The sequence below is a fragment of the Protopterus annectens genome, chromosome 3.part1, assembly GCF_019279795.1.
Source record: "Protopterus annectens isolate FY-2018-M chromosome 3.part1, PAN1.0, whole genome shotgun sequence".
Classification (NCBI taxonomy): Eukaryota; Metazoa; Chordata; order Ceratodontiformes; family Protopteridae; genus Protopterus; species Protopterus annectens.
The window spans coordinates 1,267,065,665-1,267,086,013 of NC_056732.1; positions in this window are offsets into that span (position 1 = coordinate 1,267,065,665).

Here is a 20,349-nt window from a genome sequence, read left to right on the forward strand (position 1 = left end):
CCTTTCAAGAGATACCCTTGACAGGTGGATGGGAGACTAAGACATGTATGCTAGGATCACTGCAGTGGCTCTGAAGCTGTATAGAGGTGCAGGAAATGAATGGCTCTGCTGTTCACAGGCACAGGACACTAACCTAGGGAGGTGCCACAAGTGAAAACACTGTAATTAGGCTTACAAATAGACTTGGCCAGACAGCATAGTACCTAACTATGAACCTATGAAGCTATTATATGTCCTTTGTGCATGGATAATTGACTAGCTCTTCCATTTCAATTAGCTACCATGCTGATACACTGTCTGGTGACTACAAGTCATATGTATCCTGTTATTGTGTATTGTACATGCCAATAGACATACCTGATGTTTGCATAATATAACAGTAATGTTATGTAAAATGTTAGACATATCTACCTACAATACTGCACTTTTCACATTTTTGCAACAATATCCCATAATGCAAATCATAATTGCACAGCAGGACCAGCTTAGACATGTTATTCTCAGTTATACGCCCATACATATGCCTACTGTTACAGTATATCAACAAATACTATCCCCTGTTATGGCACGTACTTGTTGGACAAACCCTGCCACTGACAGCGGCTGGAGTGGAATTGTGTTTAAAGTCCTTATGTAGCATCCCTTGTGGTGTATGAGGTGTTTACCTTGTGGCCTACAGCAGTACACACAATTTCTACGAGCATTACTATCCTCAACAATACATCACTACATAATACCTTTTCCCACTATATGCATTGCGTACACTTTCATTAATACAGAACAGGCACTACATACACTAACATACTGAGTGTTCTACATACCTTCTTAGTAGTCCGAGTTGCCGATAATATCAGTCCTATTCCTTTTCTGTTGTAACAGTTTTCACGTATGTACATACGGTTTGAATGTATGACAAGCCATCCTTTTATACGTTGATACCAGTAACATGTGGTATCCTGCCACCAGTTGGTGTTCCGGAGTAGATGATTACATGCACATCATCTGTGCAGCTACTCCATTAGCCAATTACATGGCAACAGTGGGGTATAATTGAATACTCCACTTGGGCGTTGTCCCTTTGCCCTACCTTCGAGGAAGTTGGCCTGGATGTGTTGTTTGTGATGAATTGCAGCAGCTATATGGAGAGACACAGAGATATTTTAACTTCATGGCCCCCGTGGATTGTGTGTAACGGCTAGAGGATGTAGTTCTACTGTTTAAACTGTGAGCTTTGGCCAGCTAAGACCTGCATGCAATCAACTGAATGCATAAGTGAAGTTAAGTAAATTGTTATCTGCACTTTTTTTCAAATGATACATGATTTAAATTAATTTGTTTGTGTTGCATTGAGCAATATCTAGCTGGAAGTTGTGACTCTGTTTTTTCAGTTAAGGCTTCTTAAAAAACCTGCATAGCTAGTGTGTGTGATAAGTGGGGGGTAGTTCACGCTATTGTTATACGCTATTGTTAGTCTACGTCATTGTTATTCAGTTTCTGTCTTATACAAGTGGTACAGTGAATTATTTTCTGTTTAAACTGTGAGCTTTGGCCAGCTAAGACCTGCATGCAATCAACTGAATGCATAAGTGAAGTTAAGTAAATTTTTATCTGCACTTTTTTCAAATAATACACGATTTAAATTAATTTGTTTTTGTTTTGGTTTTAATCTTGGTGGCTTTGAAACTGCCCACCCCTCTTGTAAATTTGCACTTGGTTACTCCTCCTGGGCCCATCTCATCTGCTCACTCAAAAAAAAATGTATCTGCTTTTACTGTATTTGTGTTTCTTAATACTTTATCTTGCTTTTGTGTCATCTTAAAAGTACTCAATTGTATTTATTACTGCTTGGTGTAACTCATTCTAAGCCTTTTAGTTTAAGCACTTGGGCTTCAGACCAGTTGTTTTACATTAAGAAGGTTTGTGGTCTGCACTGTAGTGGCAGAACAGGTAGCTTACATCTTTTTAAGTTGGGAACTGCTGATTAAGGGCTCAGTGTCTGTTATTTTAAAAGTGTATTAATTCTGGTTTAAGCACTTGGGCTTCAGGCCAGTTATTTTACATTAAGAGGGTCCGTGGTCTTCACTCTTGTGGGAGGAGAGGCTGGACTCTGCCCTTCTGAGTTGGGAATTTCTGGTTAAAGGCTTATAGTGCCTGCATATTTGAACTGCTTCTTACTGAAATTGGTACACCTTGTTTGCTGTAGCATAGACTAGATCCAGGCCTGCTGAATCTAGCTTTGTTTGTATAACTTGAGCATTAATCCAGGCATTCTTTAAAGTATTCAATTGTATTTATTACTGCTTGGTAGTAACTTGATTAAAGTGTAGCTATCATTCTAAGTCTTTTGGATTAAGCACTTGGGCTTCAGACCAGTTGTTTTACATTAGGAAGGTTTGTGGCCTGCACTGTGATGGCAGGACAGGTAGCTTACATCCTTCTAAGTTGGGAACTGCTGATTGAGGGCTCAGTGTCTGTTATTCTAAAAGTGTATTAGTTCTGGTTTAAGCACTTGGTCTTCAGGCCAGTTATTTTACATTAAGAAGGTTTGTGGTCTGCACTCTTGTGGGAGGAGAGGCTGGACTCAAGATGCACACACTCGAAACTCTCCTTAGCATGGAGAACATCGATATCTGTGCAGTAACAGAAACCTGGTTCAAGGCTCCCAAGAGCACCCCAGCACTACCAGGTTATACCTCATACCATGCTTTTCAGCCCCAAAACATGGACCGAACCACAAAAGGAGAGGGAGTATCAATATTCGTCAAAGATACCCACACCTCCAGGTTGGTGGCACAGCATGAAGCATCAGAGACTATCCATGTGCAACTAACAGTGGGTAAAACTGCCTTCCAGTTTATAGCCTGCTACAGACCACCCTCCCAAACCCAGGAACCCCACTCGGCCTTCCTGAGAACAATGGAAAATATGAAGGTCTCTCCAAACACCATTATATTGGGTGACTTCAACTACCCAAACATAGACTGGGAGCATTACTCTAGCTCCAACACCCTAGCCCAAAGGTTCCTAGAATTTATAAACTCAAATGCTATGGAACAACTTGTTATCACTCCCACAAGAGGAGAAAACATACTGGACCTGATCATCACCAACATGGGGACTCTATGCTCCAGACCAGAAGCGTATCCCTCACTGGTAAGATCAGACCATAAACTAACCTCACTGGATATTCACATCCCGACCCCACAACCTGCCCAAAAAACCACAGTGAAAAACTTCTCTAAAGCAAATTTCACACTCCTCAAAACCGAGGTGGAATCCTTCAGCCCCGGCCTGTGGAAAATACGGCCCAGAACACAGAATCCTTTATAAATGCATTCTATGAACACCTTCAGGAATGCATGGATCATGCAATCCCAAATAAAACCAAGACCCAATCCTCCAAAGGCACACGTCCTGTCTGGTGGACCCCAGCCATAAACAAACTATACAATAGAAAGAGGAAGCTACTACATGATAGAGCAAAATCCCAAAAAGGGAAGGCATCTCTTGGATCAGTATTAACAAAAACTACGGCACTCATAAAATCGTCTAAGGCCAGCTTAGAGAGAAAAATTGCACAGGACACTAAGGATAATCACAAGGCTTTCTTTAGTTATGTTAGGAACATGGGTAGGAATTTCCAGATATGCTCAGAATTAGTCCAAAATGACAAAAAATACACCAAACCCACAGACATTGCCAACATCCTAGCTGACAGGTTCAGCGCAAACTTCTCCCCCCCCTACCAAAAGGGCAAATATCTATCCCAGCAGAGTGCTGCCCCCCTGACATCTCAGATGCACAGGTAAGAGCCACCCTCTCCAAAGCAAAAAACACAGCATAAATGCGACCAGACAGTGTCCCAGGCTGCGTCCTACATGAACTCTAAGAAGAGCTAAACGCAAACATAAAACTACTGTTCAATCTCAGCCTTACTACAGGATATGTACCCAAAGAGTGGCGTACAGCAACAGTGGTCCCTCTCCACAAAGGTGGTGCCTCAATGGATCCTGGAAACTATCGCCCCATAAGCCTGACTAGCTTGGTCTGCAAAGCTATGGAAAGGATCATCATGGACCTCATAAATAAAGATATTGGGGACCTACAGACACTGGATCCTACCCAGTTTGGCTTTGTTAAGGGCAGTTCCTGCCTCTTAAACCTGCTCAATTTCTTTGAAACAGTCACCAAGGCCATTGACGAGGGGAAGGTGGTCTACACAGCGTACATGGACCTTGCAAAAGCCTTCGATACAATACCCCACTCGGGCATTATAGATAAGCTCACCAGCTTAAATATAAACCCCTATGTCACTAGATGGGTTGCAAACTGGCTCAAGGACAGAACCCACACGGTTAGAATTGCTGGAGCCATGTCAGACTCCAAACCAGTTACAAGTGGTGTCCCACAAGGCTCAGTCCTGGGACCTCTCTTGTTCGGTGTATATTTCTTGGAGGTACAGGCCAACACGGAAGGACTGTGGCTGACCAAGTTAGCAGATGACTGCAAACTGGGTGCCATGATCAACTCTCCAGCCGACACAAGCATCCTCCAAAAGGGCCTCATAGAAACAGACAACTGGTGCCAGAGCCATGGCCTCAAGCTAAACGCCAAAAAGTGTATAGTCATCCCCTTTGGCAAAAACAAAGTACCCACAAATTACCACATAGGTTGTAATCCATTAAGTATGGAAGAAGTAATTAGGGACCTGGGGACCCAAGTTGATAGCAATCTCTCATTTGACAACCACGTGGTCAAAGTGGTTAGAAAAACATTTTATATAGCCCACCTAATCATGAAGGGATTCACATTTAGATCAGGGGAGGTCATCGTGCCTCTTTACTCATCCCTCATCAGGCCCATAATTGAGTACAATGCCCCTTTTTGGATGTACCTTACCAGACACCTGCAGCAACTGGAAAGACCCCAAAAGTACCTCACAAAGAGGATCAAAGGGCTCAAACAGATGCCATATGCTGCCCAGTTAAAGAAACTCCAGCTCTACTCAGTGGCATACCGCCTGCTCAGAGGTGATCTGTGCCTGACGTATAAAGCCATGTCCAACCCAAAATTAATGGACATGCTGCACCTCAGAAAATCAAAATCCCATCGAGCTACGCGCTTGAGAGACTTGAACCTCAGCACTGAAATAAATAGGACATGCTGGAGGGACAGATTCATAACCCAGAGGCTCCCTTCACTCTGGAATAAAATCCCAGTCCAGGTTAGGCAGAGTCCCTCATTGACTTTCTTCAAGAGGAATCTTGATGAGTGGATGGTAGATTGTAGGTTTACCCCGGGTATCACTTCTGTGTCACTGTTAGACAGAGGTACAGTATACTAACCTCGAAAAAGGGCATAGCAAAATTAATTTAAAATGGGTGGCGAAAGCCAAACACACTCTGGCTAGGCTTATAAATGCCCTAGGGCAGATGGCCTAGTATGAACCTATGAACATGTGAGTGTAGCTGTTATATCAGCCGACTGATATGGGATTATTGCAAACAAACCCTGTAACATTGGTGTCTGTTCCATTGTACAACAGCAACGATTTAACATAGGGCCATTATAGTGTGTCTCTCACAAGGTATGTTAAGGCTTCTGCAGATGTAATAGAGTGAGTGGTTGTTTATGATGTTATAACAGTCTGTATTGCAATTGTTTCAGGTGTGAGGAAGATGTAGGTGGGGTGTACATAGCAGATGAAGGTGTGTAGGAACCGCATTTTTACATATTCCATATGTATGTGAGGGCTCCTTCCCTAATTGAAGACCTATCATTTAGTAGACTAATGCTATGGTTATTGCAGGCTTATTTATTAAGCCATTATTAATTGGTTCCTATATAGCATGCAGTTGATGTTTGTCCTTCAATCCCTTCGGAAATACATCGGTATGTAATGAAATGTTGCTGCATGAAAGCTATCTTGTGTATTTCTGTCACAGATATTTGCACTCATTGGAGTTGTGTTGGTGACTGAACCTCTTTGGCTTGGGTTGCCACCTTTTCAAATGGCCATAGTGGGACATTTGCAGGACACACATCGGATTTTAGAGGCCGACACATGCCCATGGTCAGTACAAAGTATACAACTTTACATATATGCCTATATAAAAGCTTATATTCTTGTAGCGGTTTACTTACTTATCCTGTTTCTTGTTACATGTAGGTATGTTAGATACAGATGACTATTTTATGCAACCATTACATTAACTATGGAACATGCAGAATGTTTCAAGATTGTAGGACATTAGTATTTGTACTCATTTTGGTCAGGACACTACCACACATAGAGGGACTGCTCCTCGCAAGGTGGGACAGGTGGTAACCCTATGTTTAGCTCATGTCCATAGCACATATTTGTAATAGTGTATTATAGCAATAACCCATGCCTGGGTGTGGGTAATGGTGAATTTACCCGTGGTTGGTGTGGCCAAACAAAGACAACCGTGGGTAAATCCAGCATTACCCACACCCAGACATGGGTTATTGCTATAATATAGTCTCCATATCCTTTGTTCATAACGTTCAGTCATGGTGGAATGTGTGATTGCTATGGTCCATGTTGTAAACATATTTGAAGACTTCAACTGCTGTATACAGCATACCCATGGATTCAGGAACACACACACTTCCAACAACCACATTACCATTCACAGACTCCCAAACCCCACAATACCGAACACTCAAGCTCGCGACAGTGAAACACCCAGAACTAACACAAACACAGAACACACACACGCACACACAGACACACGGCTACCCATCACATCCAAACAAACCATCCCACACTACATATGGCCAGGTGGCCATGCCCCATACACACCCTATGTGGGTGGCTGCGCCCCCCACACCACACCTACTATAATAATCTACCTCTGAGATAGCACGAACAGACACATGAAGCAAACACACACACACACACACACACACACACACACACACACACACACACACACACATTACAGTCCCACGGAAACACACACCGCACTCAGAACACACACTTACACACACTACAGCAATCAGAAATACACTTAAACACAGTACTTCCCTGGACCGCAGCACCAGAAGCACTAACTAAATGTCCCTTAACATCGTGATAATAGTACTCGCGGTTCTAGTGCTCCGGTACTGTGGTCTTTCGGTCTTTAAGCCTCGTGATTACACATGTCAGTATGTAAAGCATTCAGAATTTGGTAATATCCTATTTATATGTACCTCCATGGTTGTGTACATGTTGTTAACCTATCTATATATTTGCATATATATGTATATCCATATATATCGACATATATCTCTCTATCACCCTTTCTATCTCTATATTATATATATATATATATATATATATATTTATAGAGAGATAGAGAGAAAACACACCTTTCGTTGGGTACATGGCGGTGTATACTATTTCCCGAACTCCACCCTTTTGTGTTTTAACCTGTCACAATACATACCTGCCATTGGTATATCTCAGGTAGCTTAGTGGTAGGTGTTTGTGTACATGGTTGCGTGTTATACTCCTGGCAGTGGTTGTTCTACCTCTCAGAGCAGGCACTATTAGTACAAGGGTGAATAACGCAGATTTCAGCAGTTCTGGCCAGCTTTGCCCGTGATCTGCTCGATACTCAGCAAAACTTAGACCTGTTTTGTGCATATCCGTGCAGTCATGTTTAAATGATGCTTACCAGCACTTGCCGGCGCATAAACCCACTAACATGTGCTTAAACATGCTCTAATGATCTGCATCCAACATCCATTATTTGGGACATTGGAATTACGTTACAGCCCTTGCAGATCGTGGAACCTGGAACATGCACGGGACAGTCAGTGGCTTTACCACTGGGGCATCTGGGATATGTACAGTTGTTATAGTGTTTAGTATGTGGACTGTACTATGGCTGTTCCTCCATACTGCAAACAAATGTGTAACTCAGTTAGTTTACATATGGATGATACCTATTAATGGTATGTCCAAGTGATGCTTAATGGATGTGCTCCAGCTATGGGAATCCATGTCACAGTGAGCCACACACTGTAATGTGCTACACCTTGCCACAACCATAACTGGAGAATGCTGGGGTGACAGATACCTGTCATGGGTACTCCCCATGTTTTGGAACTACATCCCTTATTACATTATATGGAGCCCCTCATTAACACACCAGGGAATCCCTGCAGAGTGGGTGGGGAACAGTGGTTACACCCCAGGGATCCCGCAATTGACTCTGCTCCACAGAGGGACAGTTAGTTAATCAATGGGGTGGCGACAGCAGACACATTTTGGCTAGGCTGATGAATGGCCTCTGACAATCAGGCATGTACCTACCGATGTACCTAGGAACCTATACATACAGTATCAACACATGCTGTTAGCTTAATTTACTGTTCAGGTATTGACTTACCTTGTACCAATAGCTGTTGTGTGTGCAATAGTTGAGGGTTGCCTATGTAGGATGCACACAGCAGACCACCTATACATGACAATTTACAGGTGGTCGTGTGTGTGTGCGCCATCCATTTTACCGTGTGTGCAGGTGGATAAGTGTGTCAGTCCATAGGGGCCTACACTGTCAGTGTATGTGCTATACGGTCCCTCTTTGCCAAGGCATGGGCATATTGTGCATGCCTCCATCTGCCTACCGGGGCTGGCATACTGTGTTCATGGTCTGAATCCCTCTGTGCCTGTGATGCCCTTGGCAATTGCAATGGGCTGTGAGGGCCTTCACCATTATGTCCCTGTGCAACTGTTTCCACAGGATCATATTATGTAGCATGGCACATACTATGAAGATATGGGCACATGTGCCTGAAGAGTACTACAAGGCTCCACCAGATATGTCCAAGCAACGGAACCGTGATTTCAGCATCCCAAACACACATTCTATGATGATTCTGGTTTGTGTGTGTGTCTCATTATGGTGTTCTTGCATGGGTGTGCATTTTTGATGGGAGTCATCATCCATTGCTCCAGTGCCTAGCCAGCATCCCCCACAAGGTGGCCATATGGGATGACCTCCCTGACAAATACCTGGTATAGCTGTGAGGCATGCCAGATGTGGGAGTCATGGTAGCGTCCAGGGCTGCCAGCACACACACCCGTGATAATGCCCTGGGCATTGCACACAACCTGGCAGTTGATGAAGTGGTATCCCTTGTGGTTTATGTAGCACCTACCATGCTCACCGGGTGGTGACTTGATATGTATGTGCATGCAGTCTATTGCACCCAGTACCTCCGGGTAGTCTGCCACATGGTGGAAGAGGTGCATATTTCTGGCCAGCTCCTCCTGAGTTCAGGGGAAGTATGTATGCTCATGGCATGTGGTAACATGGAATCCAGGAACTGGTGGAGTACCCTAGATGCTGATGCCTGTGAGATCCCCATGATATCTCCGGTTGGCCTTTGAAAGATACCTGTGGCTAGTTTTCTCAAGCTTACACATACCTCCGTGTCCACTGCGATGGGTTTCCCTCTGTTGTTTCTGGCTCTGAGGCGTGGCTGGCACAGCTCAACGATTTGCTGTATGATGTCCCTGTCCACCCTGTAATGCTGTACTATCTCCAGATCATCTAGCCCCTGGTAGGTTACCCTTGGTCTGAACACTCTTCTCCTCCTCTGGGGCCTGAGGTGGTTGTCAGCATCATCCTCCACACCACCTTCAGTCTCCAACACATGGTGATGAATCACAGCTATGGCAGCTCCCAACAAGTACATTGTAAAAGTTCTCCATCTGTTTACACCGATGGTGCAGTGTTTGGGAATACACAAGTGTGTGTGAGGTGCCTTCACACTTTATACTATTGTGCTTTGGACACTGATAATGTCATAGGGTGTGTGTACAATCCGAGCTGCAGGGTATCTTACTTATGTGTTTCACTGCAGGTACTGCTATTGTGGTACCTTTGGTGTTGAATTACATTTAGCTGCCGTGGATCACCTCTTGCCCTTGCCTTCACTTTTCATAACTCCCATTGTCAGGCATGCATCCAGCAGCCTGCTTTCTTGTTTTGTACTTTCCCAACCCAGGATTGTGTTGCGAAATGTGTTCTAAAGCCAATCTACTGCAGGTTTGCTTTGCTCTGTGGTGACAGTTCTCTTTTCTTTGCAATCCGGCACCTCTCCTATCCTGTTCTGCAGGTTGCTACTAGCAGCCTTGTAAGTTACCATCAGTGGCCTACTGTGAGTTAATAGGTGTTAATTACTCAGTTGTACTCCAAGTACCCTGCTGCGGCATTTCCTTATTGGCTTCCCGTAACCTTCCTGTTTCAGCTGTGGTGCGCGCCGCGTGCAGCCATTTACCGGGTTTCAAGCATGTTGTCATCCACGTGCACATGCACTTTTGGTCACCATATGTGCACTCAGCTAAGCAAAGCTATGGCTACATCCACATCCCTATCCTGTGGCTTTGCTTAGCAATGGGCAACCTGGATTAGCAATGTTCCAATGTGCTTTCAGCTATGGTGGCACACCCCACTGCTGATGTCATGTATACCTCCAAGCCACTCCTCGGTGTTGTACCACTGCACAATATCGGAACAAAATGCTCTCGTATGGAACCACACGCTGATGTATACACAGATAATCCACACAAGAAGATACATTCAAGCTCGAGTAGATAGCAAAATAAATCCACCGGATGTAATAAAACCACCAAATGTTGTTTATTGCACGAATAAATGAAACAATATCTACGGTTTAGCGCTTTCACTAGGCTCAGCTAGCTTCATCAGAACAGTTAGAACAATTAATTACAAAACTTTTAAATGTAAAATGGCGCCAAAATACAAAGCCTTACTTAAAGCGATATACTATAAATTCATCTTGTGCATATGAATGATAAAATTTTCATAAAATCCACATATTAATACCTTTGTATAACTGTTAAATACATTAAAATATTGCAAAAAATAATTAATCTTACTACAGATACAATTGTAAATAATTAATATTACAATGAAATTGTTTTATGTTTTAATATATATTCTGTGATGTTGTGAGTTTATGTACTGTGACTATAATGTACTTCACTACCTTAACATCAACAAGGGCTTGATGGTAAAATAATCATTAATGCCTGGCAATCTAGTTGCGTCAGTTAGAACTTGCCAAAAAAGCTCTCTATAGGCCAATACATTTTTAATATTGCCTCCTCTAGGATCACACTTAACTGCCTCTATTATGGCAAATTGAAATTTATGATCTTCTCCCTTTTCCATAATGTGTCTCGCTAATGCGTTTTTTGAATCCTTATTTTTTATACAATATAAGTGTGAATAAATCTGCTGTCTTAGTAGTCTTTCCGTCTTCCCCACATAATATGAGGGGCAGGCCATACATATAGCGATGTACACTACCATTCTAGTTTTGCAGTTACCTTTAACTGGGTATATCCTAGACCTGTTTTCATTTTCTAATGTAATTAAATTCTTCATACATATACTGGAACATTGTTTACAAGTGCCACATCTCGAAGTATGTGCACTTTCATTATGTTTTGTCTTATAACCTAATTCAAGAATTCTCTTGATATGCACAATATGGTACATCTTTGGCTGGCGGGAATTTTGCAATTCAGTATTACTTGCCTCATTTGCATGGCATTGACTACTAATTCATAGTTACTGTGCCGAACACTGTCACAGACCCTTAGCAACCCTTGCACCTTGGTTGTGGTGTAGCATGCATACCATTGACTTTTATGGCAAAATCATGTTTTGTGTTACATTGCAAATTTATGACATCTGTATATATTTTCCTTGTGTTCCCGTTTGCGCACACATGCCCTGTGGTTGTACTTTGCGTTAGTGTGGCCATGACTTTAAATGTTATTTTTTATGTGTTGTGCATGTTTTTTTATGCCATTGGCTGTATATTTAGCCATTGACATATGTTAACTTTGTAATATGTAAGTTTGGTCCACTTTCATGGCTCTGATGTTCTGTTTGGAAAAATGTAAACCGTTTTTTTTGGTTTACATTTCAGTATGCTTACACTACGCCTGCACCACTTCATGAATCGCTATGTACCTTCATTTGCATGCTGCACTACTGCACATGGGGTGATTAGCATACATGAGCCGAGAGCTGCACAGATCTGGCATACGCTGGTAGTGCATGTGGAACTGGATCGTACCTGAATCACTCGGCAGCCATATTTGGCATTATATCGCCTATGCTACGCCTGTGCTTGGCGCAAGCTTCATGAATCCCGGGGTACAACTTTTTACAAGCACTTTTTTCAGACAACTTCATATTGAATAAATCATTAATCATATTTAATACACCTGTTCCACAATGTGTTAGGAAAACCAAATATTCATTACTATGGGCTATATTGGCAGTGGCTAGAAAGATCATAACAAAAAATTGGATTTCAAAACATCCTCCTACATTCTCTGAGTTTACTAATTTATTAAAAGAAGTTAGTCATTTACAGATAAGAACCATAAACTCTAGAACATCTAGAAAGACATATGAATATCATTTATGGGTTAACTTACAAAATATGTCAGAAAAAATGATCATTTTGCATAAAGGTAATTGACTTTCCTTGAAATTCATGAGAACAAGTTGCAAAAGGAAGGTTATAGTGTATGTTCATGTATAAATACTGGATGTCTATGTACATACTTCAGTTTTTTTTGCTTTGTTATTCGAATATTCATATTTAAATGCTTTAAACATATATTAATGTGTAAATCTATAATGTAAATGGTCTTATATATGTCTATGTGATTGTTTTCATTATAATCAAAATCAATAAAACTGTTTAAAAAAAAAAAAAAGTAAAAAGTCAATAGAGGTTTGATAGGTAGTGCAGGGGACTAATAATCTAAGCCAGGGGTGTCCAACCTTTTGGTTTGCCAGGGCCGCACTGAGTGAACAGAAATTGTCTTGGGGCCGCATACATACACTCACTCAAGATACCTTTATCTCAGTAGAAAAATGGATATCTGGGATCCAACTAATTCTAAATCCCAAAAAGACAAAACTGCTACTATTTACCCCTAATAGATAAAAAAAACCCTCTCCTTTACCATAACCTTTAATGACGGCACCACCATCTCCCCTTCTAACCACACCAAACTTCTGGGCATTGAAATAGACAATAATCTCCACTTTGATGTTCACATCTCACATACCATAAAACTAGTACACAAAAACTAGGCCCCTATACAGGCATAAGTCCTTTCTCTCACAAATAGCAAGAGTCACTCTTGCACAAAGCCACCTCCTCTCAACTCTATTATACGCAGCACCAATCTTTACCCAAATCAGACAATGTGACCTAGACAAACTAGAATCATGCTACAATAAAATAGCCAAGTTTGCTACTAACTCAACCTATAGAACCCATCACTGTGCTGCACTAAAAGAACTAAAATGGCTTGAGCTACCACAGCTACTTAACTATCACCAGCTGGGCACAGCCTACAATATTCCCAAATATCCTGAAAAAAAACCCTCATTATCCACCTACTTACTATCTATACTACAAACCAATACCTAAGATACAGTGAAAAATCTCTCCTCTCCATCACCAAGGCTAACAATAATGCAGGGAAAGCGCTCTACTCCCACACCGTTGCCAGAAATTGAAACTCTCTTCCCCTATCTGTGTCCACTGCCCCCTCCACATCCATATTCAAAAACTCCCTCAAATCGCACCTTCTTAGTACATGGTTATGCCCTTGTATCACATAACCCTACCCATACTGCTATTAATTCCCCAAATTCCTCTCTGATCACATGCTGGAGCTCTGATCCCCTGTAGGCTTGGTCATCTGAAAGGGTACTTTTAACTGTAGAATCTTACTTGATATATTTTCTTTTCTTACCAAAGTATGACTGACATTGTCTTTTTACCCATGTTCTATATCTTTTACCTGGAGTGTTTTTATTAATTCTTGTTATATTACTATGCTCAGCATACATGATGTAACCTGTTTTGTGTATTATGCTGGATGTACTGTATTTGTATAACTTGATGTTAGAGCTTTTCTCCCCAGGTCTCCGCTGAAAATGGACCTGGTCCAGTCGGAATTTCCCAGTTAACAAATGTAAAATAAATAAAATAAATAAATAAATCATATAGTTAACTCTTTCGCTGCCACAGGAGACCAAAGTGGACCTCCTGGCTGTACTGTAGGTGCATTTGAACAATTAATAAATTTAATAAATGCCTAATATTTGCCTTAAAATTCTAATTCTCATTCTGATTTTAATTCTCTAATCTAACAGTTAACTCTAACATCTTGGTTAATATATAGATTTTTTTTTTTTTACAAATAAACAGATATTCACTACAGCACTAGCATTTCTCACTGGGAAAACCACTCCAGCAGTCCATCTACATACAACGTCAACATTAGCAGTTGTACAATACTATAATCCACAAAAATAAGCCAACAAATTTACAATAAAGTAAAGAATTCACATTAATGACTTAATAAAATAATTATGAATAAGCTACAAGAGGGTCTCACCCAAACAAATGACTGGTGCCAGAAACATGGCCTCAAGCTAAATGCCAAAAAAATGCACTATCATCCCCTTTGAGGAGAGTGATGTCCCCACAAATATCACATTAATAACAATGTTGTAAGCACGCAATCAGTCATGAGGTGCTTGAGCACCCAGGTTGATAGAAACCTGACTTTTGACCACCACGTTATCTCCGTTGCACGGAAAGCTTTTTACATGGCACACCTCATTAATAAGGGTATCTCATCCATGGACAAGGAGGTCATAACATCCCTGTATTCTTCCTTTACAAGAGCAATTATTGAGAGCAACACCCCTTTTGGCACGTGCCTCAGCAAAACACCATGCCAAAAGAAAGACTACAACCATTTCTGACAAAAAAAGGTCAAAGGACTGAGTTCACTTAGTTATCCAAATAGACTAAAAAGCTTCTTGCTTTCCTCTGTCTCTCACTGGCCCCTATAAATTTCATCACTGGCTTGCTTTCCAGGCTAAGAAAGATCCTGCCTTAAGAGACTTTCTCCACCTCAGAAATACTGGTTATATTTAAAACACTCACTACAAAGACCACAGCCTTCACTGCAACATAAACAAGCCACTTTGTATAGACAGGTTCTTGACACAAAAACTTTCACCTTCTGTAAAAAGCTCCTCTCATTATCAAACAATGTAGTTCAACAACACTACAACTGGATGTATAGCCATGAATGTACTCCTTAAGTAAGTAGCATAGCCTTCATCAAACCGGAAGGAAAATTCACATACTAAACTTTCCCAGCTGGATGGCTAAGATCTACTAGTCTACGAAGAGGGGCCTATTTAACTAAGAATTCCATTTGCAAAAATATATTCAGTATACATATTAAATCTCTCTCTCTTACACACACACACACACACACACACACACACACACACACACACACACACACACACACACAGAAAAGGAGCCCCTACTTGTAAAATAGACAACCTCAGTAATCACATGACACAGTCTCACTGATTGAAATTGTCTGGAAGTAAAAATATCTGAAAAAAAATCATAATAGAAATGGATTCATCCATGCAATTTCCCACCACCAAAAGGACCATCAATAAATCAACAAACAACTGCTCAGCAAAAACTCCCTAAGATCATACTACATACTGGAGTAAACATATAACTTCCCTCCAATCTAAAGCCATTTGACATTCAGACATTTTAATTTGTGCAGAAGTTATTCACAGACTGACCATTTACTAAGCTGTAATGCTGACCATCTCTTTTGAAAAAAACAAATTCCCACACTTTGTCCATAGCTCAAAGTGAAGAAAGGATTACTTTTTTCATTTATTATGTATTTATTTAATTTTGGAAAACATCTTTAAAACTGTTAAATTAATCACACACCCAGAAACACGGAAAAGTTATTGTGATAAGTAAGCTACTGACTGCTGCAAGAAATCAGTCACAGCACACTATGCTTACGTCCAAACCAATGAAGCATACCTGTCAATTCCAAAAGAATTAAAGTAGCATAATAAGAAAGTTATTTGCAAGATTACATGGCAGTTTATATTGGAAATAAGTGGAGATATTAAAAATGCTCTGTTTCTCATAATTATGCTGAAAAGTCTTCCAAGGTAAATACAACCTTCTGATTTAGCATGGAACCATACTTCTCAACTTTAGAGCAATAATTCTGGACAAAGCGAAAAATAAAATTGGGACACAGGCCCAAAAATAGATATGCATCACAGACACCATTGAAACAAGTGTAGCTGCAAACATTATATATCATGTATAATGTTTCTATCCCATTATTGTCAGTCAAGCATTATATGGCTCATTCAATCCTGCCTTCTTTTGCAACAAAGAAAACCATACTTTGAAATGACAAATCCATTAAAAATAATAAAACACATTGGCTCCACATCCTGCAACTTCCTACCTGCAAACAACCACAGAGCTTTCACTAAAATTAGGTCTGCTTATTTCCACAGAATGACACCTCTCCCTAATTAAGTCTAATGGTATACAATCTACCAGGATCGGGACTACCTGAAATTATAAATTAAATTATGGCCTGTAAATTGCAAGTGCACTTTGTTTAATTAAACTACATTTCAAAGCCCACTTGCTGTATTTTTTCAGTAACATCCCAATATCCATTCCCAGGTCACTTTACAAGACATTGGCAGTGGCAGACTTAGCATCCTCCAGATCCCAACAGGACCACACTCATACTGCTAACATTGTCCATTAAATGTAAATATCCATCCACTGTAAATGGCAAGAAGCTATGTCTTAAAAAATCTATTTTTGGCATTCCTAGTACCCAAGTATCAGGTTTTGAAACAAAGAAACATTCGCTACTGTTAAGTTTCTGTCTTTAATAATCATCTACTATTGCAGCACTCCCAACACAAACACACACATACACACTAAAATCCCCAACATTTAAAAAATTACATTGTGCCCACCTGATTTGCCAGTATTGATGATCCACCAAAGATATGCTTACTGTTGTCCAATTTACCACTGCTTAGAACCCACCAATGACAAGACAGTACTGGGTGATTTTTTTTGTTTGTCAAAAAAAAACAGTAAACTTTATATGCTACAGTCCCACATTAGTCAATCCATTACTGACCCATTAACCCTAGGCTGCTGTCTCATTCTTAATCCCTGGGACTGCATTACCTTAGATGACTACTTTTATTTCCTAAGAAAAAGACACAAATTGGAAGATGAGGCAAAAATCCAGACATTCTTCGAAAATCCATACAGTTGACAGGTATGATTTCATATTCAATACAACACTCTCCCTGTCAGAAAAGCTGCAATTTAATGAAAGTGTACTTTTTAATGTAGGATGCATTTGTGAGCTCATGTAAGAGCCGCCCTCTCCAAAGCAAAAAACACAGCATCAATGGGACCAGACGGTGTCCCGGGCTGCGTCTTACATGAACTCCAAGAAGAGCTAAACCCAAACATAAAACTACTGTTCAATCTCAGTCTTATTACAGGATATGTGCTCAAAGAGTGGTGTACAGCAACAGTGGTCCCTCTCCATAAACGTGGTGCCTCAACGGATCCTGGAAACTATCACCCCATAAGCCTGACTAGCTTGGTCTGCAAAGCTATGGAAAGGATCATCATGGACCTCATAAATAAAGATATTGGGGACCTCCAGACACTGGTTCCTACCCAGTTTGGCTTTGTTAAGGGCAGATCCTGCCTCTTAAACCTGGTTGATTTCTTTGAAACAGTCACCAAGGCCATTGACGAGGGGAAGGTGGTCCACACAGCCTACCTGGACCTCGCAAAAGCCTTCGATACAATACCCCACTCGGGCATTATAGATAAGCTCACCAGCTTAAATATAAACCCCTATGTTACAAGATGGATTGCAAACTGGCTCAAGAACAGAACCCACATGGTTAGAATTGCTGGAGCCATGTCAGACTCCAAACCAGTTACAAGTGGTGTCCCACAAGGCTCAGTCCTGGGACCTCTCTTGTTCGGTATATATATCTCGGAGGTACAGGCCAACACGAAGGATCAGGGCTGACCAAGTTTGCAGATGACTGCAAACTGGGCGCCATAATCAACTCTCCAGCTGAAACAAGCATCCTCCAAAAGGGCTTTATAGAAACAGACAACTGGTGCCAGAGCCATGGCCTCAAGCTAAATGACAAAAAGTGTATAGTCATCCTCTTTGGCAAAAACAAAGTGCCCACAAATTACCACATAGATGGTAATCCATTAAGTACAGAAGAAGTAATTAGGGACCTGGGGACCCAAGTTGATAGCAATCTCTCATTTGACAACCATGTGGCCAAAATGGTTAGAAAAACATTTTATATAGCCCACCTAATCATGAAGGGATTCACATCTAGATCAGGAGGTCATCGTGCCTCTATACTCATCCCTCATCAGGCCCATAATTGAGTACAATGCCCTTTTGGGATGTACCTTACCAGACACCTGCAGCAACTGGAAAGACCCCAAAAGTACCTCACCAAGAGGATCAAAGGGCTCAAACAGATGCCATATGCTGCCCGGTTAAAGAAACTCCAGCTCTACTCAGTGGCATACCGCCTGTTCAGAGGCGATCTGTGCCTGGCGTATAAAGCCATGTCCAACCCGGAATTAATGGACATGCTGCACCTCAGAAAATCCAAATCCCATCGAGCTACGACTCGAGAGACTTGAACCTCAGCACTGGAAATAAATAGGACATGCTGGAGGGACAGATTCATAACCCAGAGGCTCCCTTCACTCTGGAATAAAATCCCAGTCCAGGTTAGGCAGAGTCCCTCAGTGACTCTCTTCAAGAGGAATCTTGATGAGTGGATGGGAGATCATAGGTTTACCCCGGGTATCACTTCAGTGTCACTGTTAGACAGAGGCACAGTATACTAACCTCGAAAAAGGGCATAGCAAAATAAATTTGAAATGGGTGGCGAAAGCCGAACACATTCTGGCTAGGCTTATAAATGCCCTAGGGCAGATAGCCTAGTATGAACCTATGAACCTATGAACTTGTTTGTACGTTAGCCTCTTTGTGCATGTGTCTCTCTCGCTGTCTTTCTGTCATGCACACATCAACACACACACACACACACACACACACACACACACACACACACACGCACGCACGCACGCACGCACACACACACACACACACACACACACACACACACACACTTCTACTTTCACGCACACAAACATTCTGCTTTCATGCATGCACTCACTCACACCATACTTACCTATTACCACAGGTTAAGTGCTGTCTCTTTAAAAGGCAATGGCAGCAAATCCATAGATGAGTCCCTCTTCAGCAAGAACACACACATTGATTCTTTGGCATGAAATAATGGCGCAAACACACAGCCCCTTCTTTGGTGCAAAAAAATCAAAACTAGAAGGATGCTTTGGTGCATGCGCACACCGATGTTAGAGTTACAGGTCACGGCCGCGAAAAACACAACACAAAAGTGTTTTTGGGCATGCGTACATCGATGGAGTTAGAGGTAGAGGGCAGCATGGCAGAGCTCTGAGGGCCACATGTGGCTCGCGGGCCGCAGGTTGGGCACATCTAATCTAAGCTCTTAATAAACTGCTTCTTTTTTTCCCAGATTTTCCTCTTCTTTCTTTTTTTTTCTAAATTATCACTTGTGACATACTCAAATATACATCTGTACAAAAAAGACCTCAGCACAAGATCTAGTAGTAATTGGTCATTTTGGACCATTTCTAGCTCTTTTGAAGTTCCCTGTATTAAATCCGCCTCTGAGCATTTTTTTTCAACTATACTACTCAGCAACAGCTCCTCGTGGTCCTGCAGAGTGGTGCTAGCAGCAAAGAACTGAAAAAAGTGACTACTTTCCAGATTTAAGTATATTTTTGCTGTTTCTACCTGTGCAACCTTCTTTTCTTGCTGTAAACGAAGTTTTAACTGCTATTTTATCTGTATTTAGCGTTTTTATTACCTGCACTTAAGTTAAAGTTTGTTTGCTTAATTTAACTGTTGAGGCTGCCCACTCAAGTGCGCTAGCCTGTGCATTTAATATACTGCTGTTTCCCTGCATTTTTCTGTAGTTTTCTTACAAAAAAAAAATCTTTGTTTTCCCGCCTTTCCTTGACTAGAATAGTCCATTATACAGGCTTTGCTGTATTCTGGACTTTGGGATAGTTCCTGTGTTGCCCATTGCCTTACTTGGATAGAAGGAAGTTTCTTTGCTCACCAGTGGGAGTGGGGAGCCTTGAGCAGCCTATCTGTCCCTGAAGGAGTGACCTCAGCACAAGATCTAGTAGTAATTGGTCGTTTTGGACCATTTCTAGCTCTTTTGAAATTCCCTGTATAAAAATCCACATTTGGGT